The sequence below is a fragment of the Hemitrygon akajei genome, chromosome 1, assembly GCF_048418815.1.
Source record: "Hemitrygon akajei chromosome 1, sHemAka1.3, whole genome shotgun sequence".
Lineage (NCBI taxonomy): Eukaryota > Metazoa > Chordata > Chondrichthyes > Myliobatiformes > Dasyatidae > Hemitrygon > Hemitrygon akajei.
This window is the reverse complement of record NC_133124.1, coordinates 90,313,744-90,331,533: the sequence shown is the minus strand read 5'-3', so window position 1 is coordinate 90,331,533 and position 17,790 is coordinate 90,313,744. Positions and strand designations below refer to the sequence as shown.

Genomic DNA, 17,790 nt, shown 5'->3' with positions numbered 1-17,790 from the left:
TAGAAGGATTTAAGTTTTTCTATATCAATCAAAACGATGCTTCGATGCTTGTTTTACTTATCATAAGCCAAGAATTCCCTAGAGTTCAGGGTAGGGGTGGTATTATAGTTATCATAGAAGCTTTCTGCTAATCTTTGAATCTTTTTTCTTGACCCAACATTAAGTTAAACATCTTACATAAAGATTGCGGTATTTTAACATCCACCAGATCCAACATTTATTTCTTCATTAATCCAGTTAATGTATTCCTTTGCCTTGCATAGTCACCTCGTCTTCTTCAATTTTCCTCACTTCACCTTGCCCAAAAATTTGCTTTTCTTTCTTTCTTCCATCTCCCTTATCCCTGACTGTGAAGGCCACCGTACCAAAACCTCTGCATGAAATTACAGTAAGACGAAACGTAGACTCAGCAGTGATGCTCTGCACTTGCAAATTCCTCATATACAGATATGTCTAAACTGAAAAGGCTGCCTCAGATACTTATTAAATAGGCTGACACAGCCACATTCATAAAATAACTTTTCAGCCAACATCGTATTATATCACAATCCTTCTGTATGTTGCAGGTGCATTACTTCCTGAAGTATCAGTAGGAATAGTCATTATAGAGTCCTTGTAGAGACAATATCCCACCCTCACAGTAAGTAGATCTTCAGTGATATTGTGACTAAATAGGATAGATTCAGAACAAATCCGACAGCACAAAATTGGGCACCCACAGGTAATCTTTGGACACAAGCATCCCCAGAATTACATTCAGAATTACAGACACAATCTGTAACCTTATCATCAGCACCAAGTTTATCATCACTGATATTAGTCATGAATTTTGTTGCTTTGCGCCAGCAGTACAGTACAGGCATAACAAATTAGAGTCATAATAAAAATAAATAAACAGTATAAAAGAGAAATAGCAAGGGGTTCGTAGATCATTCAGAAGTCAAATGGCAGAAGGAAAGAAGCTTTTCCTAAAGCATTGAGTGTGGGTCTTTAGGCTCATACCTCTTCCCTGATGGGAGAAGCATACGCCCTGGATGGTGACAGTCCTTCATTAAGGACACTGCTTTCTTGAGAAACCACATTTTGAAGATGTCCTCAATGGTGAGGAGGTTTATGCCTGTGATGGAACTGTCCAAGTCTACAAGCTTATTCAGCCTCTTTCGATTCTGTACACTGGCGCCTCCATATCAGATACTGATGTCACCAGTCAGACTGCTCTCCACTGTACATCTATAGAAATTTGCTAGAGTCTTTAGAGACATAGCAAATCTTTTCAAACTTCTAATGAAGTACAGCCACCAGCGTGCCTTGTCATGATTTCATCAAAGTGGTGGATCCAGGATGGATCATCTGAGCTGTTGACGCCCAGGAACTTGAAACCTTTCACCGTTTCCACCGCCCGACTCCTCAATGAGGAGTGGTAGATGTTCTCCAAATTTTCCCTTAAATCCACAATCAGTTCTTTGGTCTTGCTGATGTTGAGAACAAGGTTGTTGCTTCGACACCACTCATCCAGGCTATCTATTTCACTCCTATACTTTTCTTTGTCACTATCTGAGATTCTGCCAACAACAGTGGTGTCATTAATAATTTTACTAGACGGCATTTCAGCTGTGCTAAGCCACACTGTCTCCTAAACCATCCAGGTGCAGTAAGCGGGCAGCTTGACAGTCCAAAAGTCCTAATGAGCAGGGCTTTGAATTCTGTGTATTTGCCGTCCTCTGGGGGCAACTGTATGAACTCCTCAACCTGGGCGGCTGTCTCCTGGTCGAGGGAGCTCACCACATAGTAGTAACGTGTGGCATCCGAGGTTATCTGCCGAATGTGGAATTGGCCATAGGTGAGGTTGCAGCGTCCAGAAGCTTGGCAGTTTTAATGAAACTGCATGAACAGATGCAGCGTCGTTCATCTCCGATCCAAATATCGTTTGAGCCGTCGGGGTCATCAATTGTAGCGGTGTGCTACACATAGCGCTGAAATAACGACACGCAGTCGATGAGTTGCAGTTGCAAAAGAGATTTATTCAAACTTTGCGGCCTCGCTTTAAAGCCTTCCAGTTCCCGCCCTCCCCAGGCGGGAATGCTGTAAGAGGCGCATATTCAGAGTCCCGTCCCGCGCGCGCGCTTTTCCCCTTGCTGGTGAAGAAGGCCTGGCGCCCTTTTTGGGACCGGCCTCAATGCCGGTGCGTGCCACTTTGTGAGCCGGTTCGAGTGCGCTGGGAAGTGGGTCGCCACAGTTTCATGATTTCTGTTGGTGAGAAGTGCTTTAATATTTTAGATTTAATTAATTACTTAAGACTGAATTGTCTTAATTGTAGGCACTAGCCTACAAAGTATCCAGGACATCTTTAAGAAGCGGTGTCTCAGAAAGGCAGCTTCCATATTAAAGAACTCCAGCACCCAGAGCATCCCCTTTTCTCACTGTTACCATCAGGTAGGAGATACAGAAGCCTGAAGGCACATCCTCAACAATTTAGGAGCAGCTTCTTCCCCTCTGCCATCCGATTCCCAAATGGACTTTAAAGCTTTGGACACTACCTCACTTCTTTAATATACAGTAGTTCTGTTTTTGCACGTTTTTAATAATCTATTCAATATACGTAATCGATTTACTTGTTTATTTATTGTGTTTTATCTCTCTCTCTCTCCCCCTCCCTCTCCCTCCCTCCCCCCCCCCCCCCCAAGATTATGTATTGCATTGAACTGCTGCTGCTAAATTAACAAATTTCACGTCACATGCCGGTGATAATAAACCTGATTCTGAATTGCCCAGCTACCATGAACTCATGCTGCTGCATCAATGATACCATACATTAATTAACATAAAAACATATACATCACAGTGTTAGTTTGTATTCAAAGCTTTTGGCATTGATTAATTTGAAAAGATTCTATTCAAAGCCTCATTGAAAACTGTTAACATTCCCACTGACTTAAGGATTCCTGATGCATGACTGATCAAAGTGGAGAAGGAGTTTTTGACTGGTATGTAGAGAAAGGTTATGCCAACAGAAAAGAGAAAACAGCATTCACAAATTACCTACTCATCTGTCAAGCAAGCCTTGCCCCAATGAGGAGCTTACATTGATCATACAAGTCACCCAGAACCTTCCAAACCAGAGGGGAAGCAAATCATCCATCATCCCAGGACAGGGCCTAAGAAGATAGATGACTTTTTAAGTGACACCTTTATGTTAATACTGAAAGCCTGGAACCAAATTTGTTTTTAGTAGTATTGTGCAAGCAGTAAAGTGATGTTGACTGATAATATGTCTCAGTAATGTTGGGCGATAGACAAACAGCAATCATGTCAGTGAGAAGATCTTGCTCTTTTTCAAAAGAGTGCTGTCAACTTAAACATTTACAGCTTTAAATTTAAAGCAATGTATAAATAAAAGGAAATGTGAGTAATTAATAAATTTTGTAAATGATGAAAGAAGTAAAACTGAAAGTACTCAACAATGAGTTGGAGATCCACATTCCTAAGAAGTTATGATAAGGTCTATAAATGGAAAGATGTCCAGAACCCACACCACTCCCCAGCCCAATGCTGCCCAATTTTGGCCCAGGTCCTCCTGAAGCACTAGCCCAATACTGGCCATGGTATTGTCCCAATAATGCCTCTTCTTGGTCCAGGTAATAAAGTTTCACTGATAAATAACAAGAGAGTACCTGTGTACTAAGATTCACATTGGTTAGATGAGCTTGAAGAACAAGAATATATGATGAGCATACTGAGAAAAATATGCAGTAGTCATGGACCTACAAGAAAATGACTTTTAAAAACTGTATTCTATAACATCTGAAGAACATACCTATGGAGAATCCAACCTTAGTACAAATTAAACTATTGATCCTTTTCTTGAGAAATTAGGAACAACTGTTAATTAATCAACAACTTTGCACTCTTTCCATAAGAGAGAAAGCAATGGCATCTTTCTTTTTAATCAATAAGATGTAGGAGCAGAATTAGGCCACTTGGCCCATTGAACCGCTCCACATTTGATCAAGGCTGATCAATTATCCCTCTCAAGCTCATTCTCTGGTAACCTTCGATGCCCTTCCTAATCAAAAACCTATCAGCTTCCACTTAGAATACTGTATATTCAAAGACATGGCATCTACAGTTTTCTGTGGTAATGAATTCCACAGATTCACTGTCCTCTGGCTAAAGAAATTCCTCCTCATCTGTGTTCTAAAGGGATTTCCTTGTATTTTGAGGCTGTGCCCTCTAGTCCTAGACTCCTCCACCATGGGAAACATCCTCTCCACATCCTCTCTATCTAGGCCTTTCACTATTCAATAGGTTTCAATGAGATTCCACCCCCCCCCCCCACCCCCAACCATTCTTCTAAATTCAACCACACACAAGCCCAGAGTCATCAAACACTCCTTATATGATAAGGCTTTCAATCCCAGAGTCATTCTCGTGAACCTCCTCTGGACCCTCTCCAATGTCAGAAATATCCTTTCTGAGATAAGGGGTCCAAAACTGCTCACAATCTACTCAAAGTGAGGCGTCACTATTGCCTTTTAAAGCATCAGCATTACATCCTTGCTTTTATATTCAGGTCCTCTCGAAATGAATACTAACAGTGCATTTGCCATCCTCACCACCGACTCATCCTGCAAGTTAATCTTTAAGGAAGCTTGCACAAGGACTCCCAAGGGCCTTTGCACCTCCAATTTTTTAATTTTCTCCTGGTTTTAAAATAAGGGTTGGCATTTTTATTTCTTCTACTGTATCATCTACAGTACAACAGCCAAGCTGAGAGGTTTGTGGATACCTTCAAATGGTCACTTCTGAAATGAAAAGGGGAAGGAACATTGGCCAAGGCTCTTGACACATTTTCCATACATAGCGATTTATACCACACCCAGGAGTCGAGAAGTCGTCTCCAGCTGAAATGTTTTTGGGAGTAAAACTGCACAAGGTATTGGAAGCAATGCTGCCAGTGTCCAACATCCAAGATAGCAGATGGTCAGTTGCACAAATGCAGCCACACAGACTTTGGTCAATCAGTAAAATCATTCAAGCTCACAGGTGCAGTTAGGCCAGACAGTATTGCAATGGGCAAGACTGCTGGGTACCAGGTTGGATTGTCAAAATAAGTGCTCTATGGAGTTATCATAGACGAATATCCATAGTATCACCACATCAACCAGTTGTAGCCACGTGCTCTCGAAGGGCACAACAGGTTCATCGGGCAGGCCATCAAACACAAAGTTGGACCTTCATCGCCTCCTGGAAGCATTCAATTTATCTTGAACAAACCAACCAACAAAGCTAGCACATTGCAACGTTGCAACAAGAAAGTGAAAACCTGCAACCACTAAGAAAGACTGATCACTAGTGCAAGTTGGTTGTTCCAATCCTAATCAACCCTCGGCTCAAATCTTCAGGTAATCAGCTTCAAGGAAGAGGCATTATGGGAGCCGAAACAACCAATGCCTATTATTTGGCTGACAACCAGTTCCAGGCTGACTTTCACTGATTCATCATTGTTCCTCACAATGTCTCAATTGTCCTTGGGTAAACAACTTAAATAGTCATGCTTTGGGATGCATTGTTAGGATTTTTGTAGCTGTGAAGTTTTACTGAATAAAGGCTTATTTCATGTTCTGGCTTTGGTCATCTCCTGGCTTTGGGTCTCAGCAGTTATAGGCAAGCAAGCCCAACAACCACACACTTCCCTACACTATATTCAATCTGCCACTTCTTTGCTCATTCTCCTAATCTGTACAAGTCCTTCTGCAGGTGCCCTACTTCCCCAATACTATCTGCCCCTCCACCTATCTTCATATCATCCATAAAATGGTCACAAAGCCATCAATTCTGTTATCCAAATCAGTGACAACTAATGTGAAAAGAAGTAGTCCCAACAATGACCTCCTCAGAACAACTCTAGTCACTGGCAGTCAACCAGACAAGGCCCCCTTTACTCCCACTCTTTGCCCTCCTCCAATCAGTCAATCTTCCATCCATACTAGTATCTTTCCTGTAATACCATCATCTCTCATCTTGTTAAGCAACCTCATGTGCAGCCTTCTGAAAATCCAAGTACACAACATCCACTAACTCTCTTTTATCTATCATGTCTGTTATTTTCTTAAGGAGTTCCAACAGCTTTGTCAGGCAAGATTGCCCTTTAAGAAAACCATGATGACTTTGGAATATTTTAATCATGTGCCTCCATATACTCCAAACACTCATCCTTAATAACAGACTCAAACATCTTCCCAATCATTTAAGTCAGTTGGCCTAATTGGCCTATTATTTTTACAGGGGCACAACTGAGAGCATCCTGACTGGCTGCATCACTGCCTGGTATGGGAACTGTACTTCCTGCAATCATAGGACCCTGTAGAGAGTGGTGCAGACAGCCCAGTGGATCTGTAGATGTGAACTTCCCACTATTCAGGACATTAACAAAGACAGATGTGTAAAAAGGGCCTGAAGGATCACTGGGGACCCAAGTCACCCCCAACCACAAACTGTTCCAGCTTCTACCATCCAGGAAACGGTACCACAGCATAAAAGCTGGAACCAACAGGCTCTAGGACAGCTTTTTCCACCACCAGGCCATCAGACTGATTAATTCATGCTGACACAACTGTATTTCTGTGCTATATTGACTGTCCTGTTGTACATACTATTTATCACAAATTACTATAAATTACACATTACATATGTAGACAGAGACATAACGTAAATATTTTTTACTCCTCATGTACATGAAGGAAGTAAGTAATGAAGTCAATTCAATTTGCTTTTTTTGCCTCCCTCCCTTTTTTAAAGAATGGAGCAACATTTGCATCTTTTCAGTCCCCTGGAACCATTCCAGAATATAATAACTCTGGAAAGATAACTATTAATGCCTCCACAATCTCTTCAGCTACCTGTTCAGAACTCCATGGTCCAGGTGACCTATCTACCTTCAAACCTTTCAGCTTTCAAATGACCTTCTCCTTAGTCATAGCAACTACACTTCATTCTGCCTCCATGATATTCTCAAGTTTTTTGGCAAACTGCTGGTGTCTTCCATAGTGAAGACGGAGGGAAAATACTTATTACGTTTGTTCACCATTTCTTCCCTCCCTCATTAATACTTCTCTAGAACTGACATGGACCACCAACACCTCAATGCTTGTAAAAAAGGCACAACAAAGACTCTTCTTCCTCAGAAAGCTGAAACAGGCCAAACTCCCACAAAAGTTGTTGCTTAACTTCTACAGAAGCACAATTGAAACCATCCTGACCAACAGTGCCACAATGTGGTGTGCTAGTTGCACAGCTGCTGAGCGACAAGACCTGCATCACGTGGTGAAGGCAGCCCAGCGAATTGTCAGGATGGAGCTCCCAGGACTGGACACCATCTATTCCAACAGACTCAGGAGGAAAGCAATCAGCATAACCAGAGACACCACACACCCCAGCCACTCCCTGTTTGACCCGCTTCCATCCATCAAAAGGTTCAGGACACTAAAAACCAGAACAAATAGACTGAGGAACAGCATCTACCCCAGAGCTGTGGCCTCCATCACACCACTTCCGCAGAACAATGACTGAAACTGTGAGCACACACAAGGACTCAAATACTTGCACTAATGGCACTTTGTGCATTACTGTGATGTTCTGGTGCTGCTGTAACTTATTTTATGCTACTTATCTATTTAATACCATTTTTCTATTACTATCTTGTTTCTATCTACCGCTTTGTTTGATTGCCTGAGAGGAAGCCAAACAGGGTTTCATTGTACCTATGTATAGTGACAATAAAGATCATTCAATTCAATTCAATTCATTTTCCAACAGTCCAATATCCACAGTTGCCTCTCTTACTCTTTATATATCTGAAGTTTTAGTATCCACTTTATATTATTGTCTAACTTGCCTTCTGTTGGTTTTTCTTTCCAATATTTTTATTAGTCTCTACATGAAGGAATACAGAGTACAAGAAAGTGTATATAAGAGGTCAGAAAAGATTTAAAAAACACCAGTTACATTATATCTGTTCATAATAACAATTACATTACCCCATATTCATATAAATTAATCAATAGTTATATTAACTATACTAATTTATTACAAAAGAAAAAAAATCTAACCCCTACCAAGACCAAAGTTGTTCATTAAGGAGAAAAGAAGGTAAATAACTTCTTATATAATAAAAATTAATGATAGCCAACACCTGAGTTTAAATAACAAATTGAAGGTTTTGAAAATAATTCAGAAAAGGTCTCCACCAGGTTTGAAAGTCTTCACAAGAATCAGAAATTGAACAATGAATCTTCTCTAAATCTAAACATGACATAACATCACATAACCATTGAGCATGAGTAGAAGGAAAAACATCTTTCCATTTAAACAAAAGCGTCCTCCTAGCTATAAGAGAGCTAAAGGACAAAATATGTAAATCAGATGCCTTCAGCTTAATATCTTGTCCTGCAACAACACCAAAAAGGGCGGTCAGAGAGTTAGGCTTAAAATTGACTTTAAAAAGTAAGGAAGAAGTTTGGAAAACCTCCTTCCAATATTTTTCAAGATTTGGGCAGGACCAAAACATATGAATTAATGAAGCTTCTCCATTATTACATCTGTCACAGTAGGGAAATACATCTGAATAAAATCGAGATAACTTATCCTTAGTCATATCAGCTTTATGTACCACCTTAAAATTGTATGAGGGAATGACTAGCACATAGCGATGAAGTATTAACCAGTTTAAAAATTTCATTCCAAGTTTCCTCAGATATCAACGTCTGTAAATCATGTTCCCAAAGATTTTTAATTTTGTCTAAAGGAACATTCCTTTGTCTCCAGTAACATACCATAAATCTTAGATATTGAACCATTATGAAAAGGAGTCAGACTAAAAATTCCATCAAGAAGTTCTTATCTGAGCTTATAGGGAATGTACATAATTGAGATCTTAAAAAGTCTCTAATTTGTAAATATCCAAAAAAGTGAGTTTTGGGTAAAGTATATTTAACCAACAATTGCTCAAATGAACAAAGGTTTCCTCCAACAAACAGATCCCAAAAACATTTAATACCCAATCTGTCCCATTCCTTAAAAACTAAATCAATCATAGAGGGTTTAAAAAATTAGAATAAATGGGGCTTGAAAGGGAGAACCTCAATAAACCAAAGTGTTCTCTAAATTGTATCCATATCCTCAGAGCATGTCTAACTATTAAGTTATCAGTTAGTTTACTTACAGATAAAGGAAGTGAGGATCCAAGAAGAGAAATAATAGAAAATTTATTAACAGAGTTAGCTTCTAAAGAAACCCATACCGGACAACCTACACGATTAATATAGTATAGCCAAAACAGAAGATATCGTATATTAACTGCCCAGTAATAAAACCTAAAATTAGGTAAGGCTAAACCTCCAGACTTTTTAGATTTTTGAAGATGAACTTTATTTAAACAAGGATGTTTAGTTTTCCAAATATAAGAGGATAAAATAGAATCGAGAGAGTCAAAAGAGGATTTAGGGGGGAAAAACGGGTAAAACCTGAAAAAGATACATAAATTTAGGTAGAATATTCATTTTAATAGAATTAATTCATCCGATCAGGGATATTGAAAGAGGTGACCAATTTAATGATATCTGTTTTACATGATTCAATAAAGTAGGAAAGTTTTCTTTAAACAGGTGTTTTTAATTCTTAGTAATTGTTACACCCAAGTAAATTGATTTCTTACAACTTTAAAAGGGAGATTAGTATTAATTGATACCAAATTATTAAAAGGAAATAATTCACTCTTACATAGGTTAAATTTATATCCTGAAAACTGGCTAAAACGGGAGAGTAAAGAAAGTATGCAAGGTAATGAGGTCTCTACATCAGAGATAAACAGCAATATATCATCTGCGTAAAGCGAGATTTTGTGAGTAATACCTCTCCTTAAAATACCACAAATATCATTAGATTCTCGAAAAGCAATGGCAAGAGATTCTAAAGCTAGATCAAAGAGCAGAGGGCTCAACGGACAGCCTTGTCTAGTTCCACAATGAAGTTTAAATGGTTTGGAATTTTGAAAATTAGTAACAACCTGGGCGAAGGAGATAAATAAAGTAAATTAATCCAATGAATAAAATCTGGTCCAAAATTAAGTTTTTCTAAGGTTTTAAATAAATAATTCCATTCAACACGATCAAAGGCCTTTTCAGCATCTAAGGATATCACACATTCCGATAACTCCTGGGATGGAGAGTAAATAACATTTAATACACGGCGTATATTAAAAAGGGAATGTTGGTTTTTAATAAAACCAGTCTGGTCATCAGAAATAATAGAAGGTAGGATATTTTCAATCCTATGAGCCAGGATTTTTAGAAAGGATTTTAGCATCAACATTGAGTAATGAAATTGGTATATATGAAGAGCATTCATTTGGGTCCTTGTTCTTCTTTAGAATAAGCGAAATAGAGGCTACATAGAAAGATTGAGGCAAGCTACCCAATTTGAAAGAATCCAAAAAGACTAAATGTAACTGCGGTATAATTAATGAAGAAAAAGCCTTATAAAATTCTTCAGAAAATCCATCCGGGCCCGGAGCTCTCCCAGAGTGTAATGAACATATAGCCTCGGGAATTTCCTCACAAGAAATGGGTTGATCCATCTGTTTACAGTTATCTGCAGAAAGTACAGGGATATTTATTTGATCTAGAAAATTGATCATTACAGTATTATTTTCTGGGGTATCAGAACTATAAAGTTTAGAATAGAATTCTCTAAAGGTATCATTTATTTCAGAGTGAATAGTTGTCCTATCACCATTAGTTTTGTAAATTTCTTTAATTTGTCGTTCAACTACTTAAGTTTTTAATTGGTTGGCCAATACTTTACCTGATTTATCTCCATGAATATAAAATTGAGATTTATCTTTAAGAAGTTGAGTTTCAATTGGATATGTTAACAGAAGATCATATTTAGTTTTAACTTCAACACGTCTTTTATATAAAACAGGATCTGGAGCTATAGCATATTTTTGATCTAATTGTTTCAGTTGATTGGTTAGTTCAATTCTTTCTTTATTAGCTTTATTCTTGACACTCACAGTATAAGGGATAATTTGTCCTCTAATATAGGCCTTGAAAGTGTCCCAGACAATAAGATTAGAAGTCTCTTCCTTTCTATTTTCTTCAAAAAATAAAATAATATGCCTCTCTAGAAATTTAAAAAATTCCTTATCAGATAACAAAGTTGTATTAAAACACCAGATTCTGTTTGTCTGAGGAATACCAGGAAGATTTAAAGATAGAAATACAGGAGTATGATCTGAAACAGCAACTTCTTTATATTCACAGGAACGAACTGATCATTTGACTATCAATTTAAAAAAAAATCAATCCTGGAATACATATGATGAACATGGGAAAAAAAACAAGTACTCCTGATCTAAAGGATGTAAGAAACGCCAAATATCAGCACTACCACATTTCAATAAAAAAGATTGACTAAACAAAGCTGATTTGTTAAGAGACGCTGGCTTAGAAGATGATCGGTCTAAGACTGGGTCTCCTCCCATCACCAAAAAATAAAGACTCCGATCTGTAAGAAACAAACAAAAATGTTCAAAGAATCCTGGATCATCTACATTGGGGGCATACACATTGGCAAATACTATTAATTTATTATCTAGTTTTCCTGAAACTGTAACAAAACGTCCATTAGTATCAGAGACTACTTTATGTTGGACAAAAGAAAGTGTATTATCTATAAGAATCGAAACTCCTCTAGATTTGGCCTGAAAAGACGAATGAAAACAAAGTCCATTCCAACAGCTAAAAAAAATATAGATTATCACATTTGCACATGTTTTTAAGTGTGATTCTGAGATGGGCTGGATATCGAAGGGAGGGTTTAAATCTCTTATTAAAAGATTCGGCCATAATTTCTTTAAATTTAGCACGTTCCTGCATAACCTCCGGCAGATAGTCTTCCACGATTCTAATCTTGCTGCCACAATAGGGTATCATGCCTCTTCGATGTGATTCGCATATTAACAGATCCTTTGTTTTAAATACATGAAAGCAAATGATTACAGATCTTGGTCCATCTCTGTTAGGAGAACAAAATATGGGGGACCTGTGTACTCCGTCAATCATAGGCAAAGACGCCAAAATTTCCAGAAATAATTCTTGCAGTAAATTTTCAAAGAATTCCATAGGATGATTACCTTTGATTAATTCTTCGAGACTCAGAACCTGTAGGTTGTTACTTCTACTTCAACTTTCTATGTTGATAATCTTCTGTCTTAGCTTTTCATTGGACTTCGATTGCTTTTCACAAAGCTTTGCAGTTCATCCACTTCTGTTTCCAGAGACGACAACATTGCTTCATTATTTTTTATACATTTTTCATGTTCATTAAGAGTTTGCTGAACAGAATCCAATTTACCCTGTTTGTTTAAATTCAGAGCTGAATTGTTGAAACTTCTCAGAGGCTTCTCGTGTATGACTTTGCAGCAAATCCATAATAGAATCCAAAGAAGCGGGGGATCATCCTTTTTAGTACCTCTGCCACTCCTTGATGTAGCCATAATGGAAAAAAATATCACACTTAAAAAAGGAGGTTTCAAGATAGGTTGGATACAGTAAGATAATTTGAGTTGGAGCACAGAAGATTGCTGCTACTCCATCAGCCACCACCAGGAAATCTCCCTGTTGGTTTTTAAAAGCTAATTTTTACCATATTATATGACCTTTCTTTTGTCGTTATGCTGTCTTTGACTTCCCTTGTCAACTTTGGTTGCCTCAAACTCATATTAGAATACTACTTCTTCTTTGGGATGTTTCTATCCTGCACCTTCTAAAATGCTCCAGAAATTCCAGCCTTGCTGGTTTGCCATCATCCCTGCTACTGTCCCCTTTTAATCAACTTTGGCCAGCTCCTCGCTCATGCCTCTGTAACTCCCTTTACTATAATACTGATTGTACACTTATTGTTATCAAGAATCCAAATCAGCATGACAAACTAAGAAACACACATCACAATGATCAGATATTGATGGTGAGTCGACCCACAAAGGTGAAAATGCAGATAATCCATCACTGCACATAGAAACTCACACAGGCAAAATTTCTCAACTAACCTTTGTATGCTATTTCTTTTCTGAAGAGACAATCTTCCAATAACTAAATCACATACATCAAATCAGATTTCACATAGCTTGATGAAATTATGGTACCGAATATCTACATCAAAAGGGAACATTCCATCCAATGTGCCAGGATAGGTCTAAATCCAGCAGTACACAGCTCTAAATACAGCACAAATCCCAGCAATGTACTTTATAAATGTGATGAATATTTCTGTCATTTTCTGGTTAAGAAAATGTTTTCTCCTCTCCCCTCTTAACCTTCCTACTAATTGCTTTAAGATTACGTTTTGCTGACTTTTCAGCCATCTGCTAACAGAAATAGGTCCTTCACGTTTATCCAACCCAGATCCATCATAATTTTAGCTAAGTCTATCAATCATTTATCAGCTTCCTTTGTTTCAAATGAAACATATGTAGCGGTGTGCTACACGCAGCGCTAAAATAACGACACGGAGTCGGTAAACTGCAATTAAAGAAGATTTTATTCGAACTTCACAGCCTTGCTTTAAAGCCTTCCTCATCCCGCCCTCCCCGGGCGCGGATGCTGTAAGGGGCATGTATTCACAAACCCCCGCAGGCTTTTCCCTTTGTTGGTGAAGCAGACCTGGCCTTTGTGCCGGCGCGCTGGCTATTTGTGAGCCGGTTCGAGTGCGCTAGGAAGTGGGTTGCCACACATAGCTTATTGTGCATTTCCTCACAATTGTTATTTTCCAACCCGTGGAACATCCTCATAAACTTCCTGTGAAATCTCCCCTGGCATGGTTATATCATTCCTGTAATGCAGTTTTTTTTTTAATTGAGCTGTTCTGAACTCAATTTGCCACTCTCCTTTGGATTTTTTAGGTTTTTTTCTTGAAAAGACCACCATGCAGAATCTTATTAAAAGCCTTGCTGAAGTCCATGCAGACTTCACCAGACATCTGGCCTTTCATTTGACCTCATTGGTGCCCAAGAATAATCCAGCACACAGAGAACTTTGTTGGTGTTGAACATGCAGATTATCCAGACTGCTAAATGCCATTCCAATTAATACTCCAACACACTTTAAATTCAGTTTTGGCTGCCCTATTTTATTATAATAAAATTTCCAGTAAGTTTAAATGGAATGAGGGAACTAGCATCCTGGAGAGCAGTAAAAGAGTATGGGAAACATCACCTATTGGGTCAAACACTGAACCATAAGAACTTATGAATAGCTGGGTAACAAATAATTAAAATTTTATTGTAATTCAACAGGAAAAAAGCATGGAAGTTTCTCAAATACTCCCTTCCTTTAACAAGTTGATCTCAATTGTCCTAATTTTTCTGTGCTTTCATAAATCACGGCTTCTTGTCTATTAGAATGGATTTCAATAATTTCACTGGTACCAAATTTAAACTGGCCTGTAATTATTTTGTTAATATTTTCTTCCCTTTTAAGCAACAATATAGCAATAGCTCTCCTGCAAACCTCTGGTGCATTCATATTACCAAAATTTTAGTTAGAGCTTCTGCAATCTTTCCCTTCCTTCTTTTAACAGCCTGGTAACCAAGAAAAAGTGCCATGGGGTTTAGCAAGCAGAAGTGTTAAATCTTACAGTACTCTGTGCAGCTTTTAGCCCATGCAATATTTCCACACTCATTCACTTCAATCAACATCAATCCAGCTTATGAAATATTGGCAATAAAAAAACATAATTTTCCTCTGTCTTGTAAATAAACTGGAAGAAAGGGGTATTTATATTTGTTGGTAAAGCCAAATGACAATTAAATTATCCATGGAAATCTGAACAAAATTTTAAGAGGAGTAACCATTCATCCTCAAAAGGTTGCTCCTTCATTCACTAAAATCATGCCTGATTTAATCTTGGTATGGACACCATTTCAAATGTGCCTCATTCTATGCTTTTAATATATTCAGAGATTCTGCTTCCCCATCCCCAATTATTGCAGCAACACTCCTAAACTGGCACCATCAGTATAAACCGCATCATTCATTTCCTTTAAAATAAGGTTCATGTTTTCCACACTCGCTTTAAACTCGTCAAAGCCTCATTTCTAGCAATCCCTTTAAACTCACTGGGACTTTTAACATATGTCTATTATTCTACTGTATAGCCCCAAACTGGCAAATGAAAATTGTGTTGAAGTTTTATTAGGCATAACACGAAATAGTCCCGGAAGTCTGCTGTTGTTCACCGCGAAATACCAAATGGTGCTGGACTATTTTTATTGTAGAAAGGATTCTAAAATACAAAGCCAACATTCTGTGAAAAAATCAATGCAATATAATAACAGGATATTACCTGACAAAAATTACAATGCATATTACATGATTTAAGTTTCCCCTTTACACTCTTTTCGCCATCATTAACGTCATAAGGATATGTGTTTTGTTTTCAAATAATATGGTGAAGGAAAAGGCAAAAGGGACAAGGAAAGAATCTAAAAATGCCGTTCTTCGAGTTTACATTGAATTATCTTGAAATACTGCCGCAGACTGAGAACAGAAAGTGGGAGGATGACTTCTTAAATAGTTATATTCTCAACATTAAAAAATGAACTCTATGCATTCAGTTGCCCAAACCATGGCTTGCTTGTTATAAAATAGCACAGGTTAACAAAAAAAATCATAAATCCAAAAGACTTTGCCAATTTTTCTTTCCTCGACAGCCTATTTCTTGGAGTTTATTGATCGCTTTAGTTTTGATATACAATATTAACAAGTTCTTTGAAAGTCTGTAATTTTGTTGTTCTTATTTGCTTCTAGAAATAAATACCTCTGATCCAGTAAAAATGGCTGTCATGTTTAAAATCAAATAACCCAGCTGTACCCCACTCAGCGACTTATCTACACAAACCAAGAGCAAACAGAAACAGGATGAAGTACTTACGATGCCTAACAGCTTTGAATCGCCATGTACAGCATCCAAAGGCGTCTTCGAAAAACTTGCACAAAACTTGTTTGCTGGGGCGATTGAAGATGACAGGATTCCACTGTAGCCCCGGGGATCCACAAGTGGGTGTCAGACAAGCAGACTCTGCCACGCATGGGGTAGCTGGTGACCTGGCACAGCAGAGTTCTCTCTGCACCCACTCCGCTGGCAAAGGAAACAAAAAATTTCCTCGACAATCACCTGACAACGTTCTCCGAATCCTTGTTCAAAAGATCGCTTTAGGGTTTTTTTTTTGCCCCTGTTCTGTCAACACACAAAACTATTTTTATTTCCCCATTCCAGTATGATTTCCTTCAAGCCCTTCTCAACAGAATTTGCCATCTCCTGCGTAGGTTCACGCGCGCCGCACAACCATGCAGGTGACGTCGGGCACGAGCGCGCCGTAAAACCACGCAAATGACGTTGAGCACGAACGCACCGCCCCAAGGCGTGATTTAGGGCGCGTGTCTGCACGCCCCCACGGAGTGATGTTGAGCGCGTGTGCATCACACTGTGACGTTGCAGCCGTTGGAACGAATGGTGTTACACGGTGAAGGTAGAGTGAAGTAAGGTAGGCTTGTCGGAATACTGGCACGAACCGGTAGACTGGATTTAATATTGCAGATGGATAACCAGAACCTTCGCTAGGTTTTGTTGAAACCAAAAAGCACTGAACGTACAGGAATGAAAACAGAAAATGCTGAAAACCCTCAGTAGGTTATACAATATTAGCACAGAGAGAAATTCCCGTGGTTTACTGTAAATGTGCATCAGTTGCTGAACTCCGTGTTTTTGTGTTCCAACGCGATTTTTCTCTCTCTCCTAAGAACGGGGAAGTGAGTCAAGTTTTGAACTTGCGAAACCATGTAACAAAATCATGGCTGATCCAATCTTGGTTTTAACATCACTATTCTAAGTTCCCACGAGAACTTGGGTGCTGGAATCTAGAGCGGTCCTAACATAAAGTCTGAGCCCAAAATGTCATTTGACTCTGCCTTCACAGATGCTGCTTGACCTGCTGTGTTATTATAGCAAATTGTTTTTTTTTGCTGCTGACTTCAAAATCAGTTTACTTTTGTCTTGTCATCATGTCTGTCAATCTTTTGCTTTAATGTTTTAAATGACTACTTATTTTAAGAGACTTTTGGATAGGTATATGGAGCTTAGAAAAATAGAGGGCTATGGGTAAGCCTAGTAATTTTTAAGGTAGGGACATGTTCGGCACAACTTTGTGGGCCGAAGGGCCTGTATTTTGCTGTAGGTTTTCTCTGTTTCTTTAGTTTATTGGGTTTGAAATTTCCAAGAAGTCTGGATAGAAGAAATACTTGATGTCTGTTTAATGTTGTTCCCCTTAGTTATAATTACAGGCCCTTGGTCTGATAAGACTACAGTCTGCACCCAGCTTGTCCCAATTTCCTATATTCAAACTATATCTGAAAGGTCTCGGCCCGAAACGTCAGCTGTACTTTTTTTCCATAGATGCTGCCTGGCTTGCTGAGTTCCTCCAGCATATTGTGTGTGTTGCTCGGATTTCCAGCATCTACAGATTTTATCTTTGTCCCTGATTCTTGATGTTTCTGTAAGAAACTATTTCCTTGTTATCCATGCGGCCAATCCCTCTCTAAAGATTGTAAATTTTAATTGATCCTTCTAAACACTAATGGGTATACAGTATATCTAACCTGCTTGTTTTCTTCATACATTTAACTTTCATCTCAGAAATCAACCTAGTTAACCCTTCCTACATTGGTAAAATCC

At 38.5% G+C, this 17,790-nt stretch overlaps 2 protein-coding genes across 10 annotated transcripts in view; one reads left to right on the top strand and one right to left on the bottom strand.

Moving 5' to 3' along the window:
• The window catches only part of dennd3a (DENN/MADD domain containing 3a), a 141,119-nt gene extending 124,701 nt beyond the window's left edge, over nt 1-16,418 (bottom strand). For 8 of the 9 annotated variants that reach the window (XR_012099194.1, XR_012099195.1, XM_073047817.1 and 5 more), the window contains exon 1: nt 15,991-16,418. The gene's annotated coding sequence lies outside the window, so the exon portion shown is untranslated. Of the gene's footprint in view, nt 1-12,193; nt 12,543-15,990 lie in introns of all 9 variants that reach the window. The other variant, XM_073047828.1, reaches the window with a different exon arrangement.
• Nucleotides 16,419-16,536: 118 nt separating this feature from the next.
• Nucleotides 16,537-17,790, top strand: part of LOC140728745 (focal adhesion kinase 1) — a 527,596-nt gene continuing 526,342 nt past the window's right edge. Inside the window, exon 1 of the mRNA XM_073047795.1 lies at nt 16,537-16,603. The gene's annotated coding sequence lies outside the window, so the exon portion shown is untranslated. The remainder of the gene's footprint in view (nt 16,604-17,790) is intronic.